The sequence below is a fragment of the Cucurbita pepo genome, chromosome LG01, assembly GCF_002806865.2.
Source record: "Cucurbita pepo subsp. pepo cultivar mu-cu-16 chromosome LG01, ASM280686v2, whole genome shotgun sequence".
Classification (NCBI taxonomy): Eukaryota; Viridiplantae; Streptophyta; class Magnoliopsida; order Cucurbitales; family Cucurbitaceae; genus Cucurbita; species Cucurbita pepo.
The window spans coordinates 13,998,554-14,005,896 of record NC_036638.1 but is presented as its reverse complement, the minus strand read 5'-3'; positions in this window follow the sequence as shown (position 1 = coordinate 14,005,896).

The window sequence follows — 7,343 nt, the reverse complement described above, 5'->3', positions numbered from 1 at the left end:
ATTATCAGATCTACCTCTCGACTTTAATCGGGACTCTCCACATTCGTTCCTTTTCCAAGTAGAAGTCCTTCCATGAGCAGTGAGAACATTTGAGCTAGAGCTTTGATATGTCTCCTTTTCCTTCTTTCGCATCTCATTGTTTATTAAGGCATTTGAAACATCTTCAAAATCAATATTAGTGATTCCATGTAGTAGGGTCGTTACTAAAAACTCGTAAGATTCCGGCAAAGAGTTTAATAACAACAACGCCTTGTCCTCATCATCAATCTTAACATCAAGATTGAGCAAATCAGTGATGATTTTGTTAAAATCATCCAAATGCTCAGCCATTGAGATACCTTCCTTGTAGTCAAAACGGATGAGTTTCTTCTTCAAATAGAGTTTATTTTCCACACTCTTCTTCATATATTTCGCTTCAAGCTTGTCCCATAATTCTTTCGCCCTGGTAACTTTCATAAATGGATATTTCTGATCCTTGCCAAGACAGGATCGAATAATTCCACAGGCTTGCGGATTTAATTTCGTCCATTCTGCTTCTGTCATGTCTTCAGGCATCTCCTCTTGGAGAGAAACATCGAGGTCTTGCATGACCAGCAAATCGCTAACTTCGCCTCGCCAAACACCAAAATTATTGGTTCCATCAAATTTCTCTACTTCGAGATTGGAACTCCACACTCTCGATCCACGTCGTGATGGTTCTGCCATTTGCAATAATTAATCTAGATGTAACTCAAAACACATTCTTGAAAATTGATTTTCAAGAGAATAAACACGATTGTGAGCACTCTAATGGTCGATGAGGCCCAAACTTTCACAATACCCCCAAATACCACAATAAGGCTCTGATACCACTTGTTGTACGCCGAAAGCAGAACAAATGTACTCACAACACCAAAGTTACTCAAGACATACAATGTGACACTCAAAACTTGATGATTTCAACAGCAAGAATGGCATTATATAGCCTTCTGCTAAACCTAAAGATAAACTAACAAACCTAAAAATATTAGCAAGACCTTGAGAATAGGTCCTGGTTCTAGAGGATAGGGCTTATGACAATGTTCAACATATTCATCAAAATTAAGGTAAGACTCCGGTTCATTATGATCCACATTAGTTAGCATAATTCACATTACTCAACCCAACCTTACACCATTAGTTGATTCATTGATTCTAATGAGCAAGCATGAAACAGTCCATTGTGGTTCAACATGAAAAGTTGATTCATTGATTCTAATGAGCAAGCATGAAACAGTCCATTGTGGTTCAACATGAAAAGGTGATCAAATTTCATAAATTCAACCTACTTATGTACTCAATAAATTCTATTTGGTAGAAGTATCTGATCTTCGATGCTAAACCATGATAGTAAACCTAGAAGCAATCTTGTCAGCGATGACAAGTCTACACCAATTGTTGAACCATTATGTTGCAGTAATTCTAAGAGCAAATTTGTCGGGGATGACATGCAAAAATTTTAATCCGAATAAGCGAGACATGTGGATTGTTGCCTACCCAATAATAGTTGCCTAAGAGCACGAATGACCTCTCTTTGGCCGTGCCCTAAATGAGAGAAAATAAACAATATAAAAATGAAATATAAGTAATGAAAGCAAAAGGAGGCGTGAAACCAAAGGGGTTGAAGAAAAGAAAGAGGTACTCTAATTCGTCAACTAATGAAAGCAAAAGGAAAAACAGACTAAGAAGAATAACTTTAAGGCAGAGTGGTGGATAAAAAAGTTCATATAAGTGAAACTTCCATCCAAGAATAGGCAGCAAAAACTCGATAACTCTCTAATATCTTAATCTCTTTACTTACTCTATTAACGATATACGATTAAGATATTGATTTCTCTATGTAAATCAGTATTTACAGAGAGCTAAATTTTACAGGGCAGACACGAGACTTTTATGTAGTTAAGCATGTTGACTTGTGTGATTTCGATTCACTAAAGAGTTGCTATAAATAATTTACATGTTTGTTTAGCTGCCCATTTTATATATATGATTGTTTCTCTTATTCGGAAGAAGAGTGCAGGAGAATCCTCCTTAATACTTTAGCTCCATTATAAGAATACTTAAAGGTAATTGAAGGGTTATGAACCATTCTTCTTCTACCACTTTATTAACAAAAAAAAAAAATCAAAATAATTATGAAAGTAATCACTATGTATGACCCTCATGAGAGAGCTTGAAAATCTGTTAAAAAGAGATGAAACTCACCAAAAAGTTTAACGACTTCTCTATTTGAACTCTCTTAGTCGAACCTCACTTATATTAATTTTCTCACTTACCCTCTATTTGCAACCGTATAGTTTACTCTGCAATTTATTATTATTTTTTTTTTGATATTACACACTCAACAACACACTTGACTTTTCAGAAACATAAGTAGGTTTATTGAAGATTTGGTACTCTACTTATTACTTAGTGTTGTGATAGTGTATACTTGTACCAACACTTCAAATATTTTTATGCATTTTGATATACACCTTTACAAGCTATCATAATACAACTAAGGATGCTTGAAAGCTACCCTTTCTACAAAGGTAGAGTTTTTGATCTTATATTAAAGGCATTATTTTAATTCTTAATAAAATTAAATCAGCTCCCCTTTAACTTCCGTCGATGAATCAATCTACTCCTCAACAAATTCCTATAACTCAATCTTAACATCACATATAAATTTAATCAACATACTCATACTTCACTTGCCTGATCATGATTAAGTGCAAATTGAACCAGACTATTTATTCTACCCCGTTTACAGACCTATAATCTAGGCTGCCTACTTATCAATGAACTCAATTCACATGTTATCCTTGTCAAAACAAATTAATTTATATAAAAAAATATTTACTACAGAAAATATATTTATGTTATCAGTAAGAATAAAGGAAACATTCATAATTTACATATATTTACAATAGGGTAAAGTAGAAGAAAAAAAACTATCAATTATTCATAAACAAAAACTATTTACCATTAATATACAATCACACTCCGATCTAAATATGATCTCTAAAGTATCACCACTCGATTTTTGACACATCAAAATACGAACTGTCACAATGAATGGGTTATAAAAAGACGATAAATTTTTTTCGCTTTTAAAATGAAAGACATCATGCAAGTAAATAAATACATTAAAATAATACAATTTAAATGCATACATTCCCACACACTCATTAAAATACAAAGATCATTTAAAAATGGAAGGGTTACAAATATCATGTATAACTAAACAAAAGACTCAAAAGACTCAAAAGACTCGGGTCAACAAGGTCTCTTTCACAAGTGCACGGCCCAGCATGCCTCGACCGTGACCACTGCTTTAATGCTCACCTTAAATCATGAAATTTAGGAAGAGAGTATAAAAATACTCATCCTACTTGTAGACTCTCGTTGAAACTTATTCCTATACACGAAATCTGAAGTTAAATGCACATAACTACCGTTAGAGTTAGCCAAACTCAGGTTCAATGTATGTACTAACCTTTTTGGTCTCTACATACCAAAACCCTATACATTCCTCCTATGTGGAGTTCTCTAGCCCCCTCAGGATTCATAACCGAAGGATTTGGATACTCTACACTCTATGTTTTATGTATGTCTAGGTCCCTCATAATACTTGTGTGAAATGCACCTCGAGTCAATATGCCCCACAACCTGTATTCTTGCAAGGTTATGCCTAGGGTAAGTCTAGTAAGTATGGAGGAGCCCTTTTGTTCTAAAGAAATATACGTACTCCATATCTGGCTATTTACTAAATCCAAATCAGAGGATTCTCTCTAGTGGTAGCAGGTTATAACTACTTGTTGCATCACCTTTTCCGGCGAAAACAATAACTGGCATGTTGCATCACCCTTTCGAGCGGAGCCAGTAACTGACCTATTCATGCCACCTCTTAGACTAGAAAAGTAAACTATCTCAGTAACGTACCTTCTATGACTCCTGTAACTCACTAAGGTTGAAAAACTGAGCTATATGTGCCAAATAAACCTTAACCCGTATTGGCTAGTTCACGAATAAGGGTTGCGCGCCAATCGTCCCTACAAGGTACCTGGTCAACCCAAAGAAGACAATAGGAACCTATAATTAGGTTCTAGTTGTAGTACCATAGTAACATAAACCAGTGGTTCATAATCTTAAAACAAGTGTAACAGAAACTCTAGGGCACATAGCAATCGTCCAAAGCATAATTGGACATAAACAGGTTTTCAAACCTCTTGACATGCATCTAAGGACAATAATAACATACATCATGCTCAGTATGCAAAATACAAGAATAAAATAAACCTAAATATGTTGGAATGCTCATAAACATGTTAAACCTATCCGAATTCTCAACATGCTAAGTGAAAGCTATAAAATTGTAAATTATACTAAAGCCTAAACTATACATGTTTCTAATTTTAGCTATCCTGATATTAAGTTAATTGAGTTCTTAAAATATGATTAGAAATATGATTTCTAATCATATGCCCATGGTTCTAATTGTGTAACACCCAAGAACAGAAGGCCTCCAGAAAGAGGCAAAGTATAATTCCTACGGAATTGTACGGGTAAATAACAAACGAAATTTGGGGGGAAAGAAATGGGAAAATGAAACTTTTTCCAATTTTTACCAAACTTCTCACCCCATAGTATTGTGTACAAGCCTAGGTTCAGCAACCGTCCATGTACCAAGAACGTACCTAGGATTATTTGAATAGCATGATAAATAAGTTACTTGGATTCATACTCAAAAGTAACCATTATCTCCTATCACAAGGTGTACTATGAGGCCCCTATTCCTCTTTTAGGTGGGATGTCCTGTGTTTTGTATCATGAGCACGATGCTATGAAAGGCATCATCTTCTCCTAACTTAGATGAGATGCCCTGTGTCACGGTTATGCTTGTCCAAGGTTTGTTGTCTATGGTCACATGACAGATGTCCTGCTCTTGCTTGTCCTAGACGTGTTGTCCATGGTTGCATGCCTATTCCAAACTCATTTTACATGCTTTCATCCTAGGTAGGCCTTTACCATTTTACGTTGGGTCAATACGGGGTGTATGATCGTTTACCAAAATTATGTCTACACCCGCCAAGACTAAAATGCCCCAAAATGTACTATAGGGGGTATGACTAATTGTTACTTCTCCCTACCTTGTTATATGTTATTTTTAAGTTGTGGTATTTCTTTATCTGCTATAAGGTTGCTTTATTCAATTCTTCAAATCCTTTTCAAGTGTATTTCCTCCTCACATTTTCTAAACCTTTTCTCACAACGTGACTCGAGGCCCAAACATACGTCGATGTTGTCCGCGACATTTGAATTTCTCATGGATAACTTGTTCACTTGGTTAGAACAAGTGTCGCACAATCGTTGTCCTGCTATTGCAAGAGTGCGATTATGAAATCCTGAATCACGATTCCACAGCAAGATGACACGATCATGATAGCACCACTCTTGTGCTCATGGAGAGAGAATTAAAGATTACTTTACGGAAAGGTTTTCAGGATCAGTACATGACATATAATAAGATAAGCGATAAGTGTCAAGCCCCTGAAAACATAATATAAAGTGATATCCTAGCTTAAGCTGGTGATTAAGAGCTTACAAGTAGACTACTTACTGAGTTTTTACTCCCTCCATGTTTATCATTTTTTTCAGGCAACTGAGAACTGGTCGTGGATGGGAGCGGACTTTGGAGTGAGGGCCATAGACGTCTTTACCTTAGTATATTAAGCTTCAGTTTTCCAGTTCTGAATCCGATGTGAGAAAAAAGAAATATTAATCCTAGGTCAAGGCAGTAGCACGGTACGGGATACGGGATCAGTCCCTTGTTCTCAGTGCTTAGTGTGAAATGACTATTGTTCTTTTGAGTCCCCTTCTTATTTTGTGTTTGAAATGACTATGTATAAATGCTACTTTAATAGATTAATAGATTAGTAAATATGTATGAACTTATGTTTTTAAATAAATAAATAAATAAAACTTTGGGCCTTTACAAATGGAGTCCTACAAGTACTCCTTATACTTGCTCCATATGGCTACTTACATGCTCATGATTTTTGAGCTCGCAGTTCTCGATATTTCCAAAGTTATTTTCCTTTAAAATTTCTAATGTAGTCAGTAAATTATATCTAGTTTCTAGAACAATAAACAATTTTATGAGAACCGATCTAAACAAGAGTGAACCAACTCAAGCAGTGAGCAAAGGTCATCAATTTAGTGTTCTCTCACACTATAGTCTTAAGGCATTTCTACTACTGATCCTCTATAGGGAGATTCACCATTCAATCACCTGGAGATATTCTCAGTCAATCATACATACAATCATACATATGTCTAATGGAACAGTAACATTCATCAAGCGCACCCGGAGCATAGACACAAATTTCCAACCACTGATTTAGCATAATTATGAATTAGTGTAGAAACGATACATATCAACATGCAAGGAGCAATTCAATTATTTCTACATCTAGTGTATTTATTCTCACAATTATCCCGTTTATCTAGGTACATGTTATATCGAAACCAACCTCCTAAGGTTGGTTTTACTAGCATGCATACACATCTAAGCAATCGCTACAAGTATTGTTTCCTAAATTTTGTACCGTCACATAAAATTGTACAATTTTTATTATGTTTTATTTCTTCTATGTTTCTCGAGTCATTTTGAGTACTTTTCCCTTCTACACCTCTTCAAGACTCACCCTAAGGCTCTCAACAAAAGCTTGAAAGCTCAAAAAATAAAAAGGATTTTTTAAAGAATACACACCAGTTGGACTCAGGTGTTATATTTTCTTTCGATAAGTTCTCACAAGCCTTGACCTTGTGTTCAAGTTATAATCAGAAAGGGTTTATAGAGAAGATTTCGCTTTTGGAGTATTTTCATATTTTTTTTCAATGTCAACTTGCTTAACCTTTGTTTAATTCTAAATAAAATCGTAGTTGGTTCTAATGTTTCTCATGACTGAAACACTCATTCTCGTCATGCCAACAAAATAAAGATTGGATTGTTCTTCAACCTCACATAAACCAGTGATGACCCGAGCATTCAACTGCCACTTCCTCTCAGTGTTTTTTATCGCTCCACGACAGCAAAGTTCCTCGAAAAAGATCTGAGTTGCAACTAGATCTTAATACTAAAACCAATTTGATGGTGACACCACCACTGGTACCAAGGAAAAATCGGTCAAAACAACCACTGAAAAAACCTACAAAAAGAATTGTAACAGGACTTATGGGCCGATTTGAACTCAAATACTTGAGAGATTTTCATGCGACGTTGATCTTGGAATAAAACACAGTGGCAACGGTGCTTCATTTTAACCAGAAACTGATGGCAA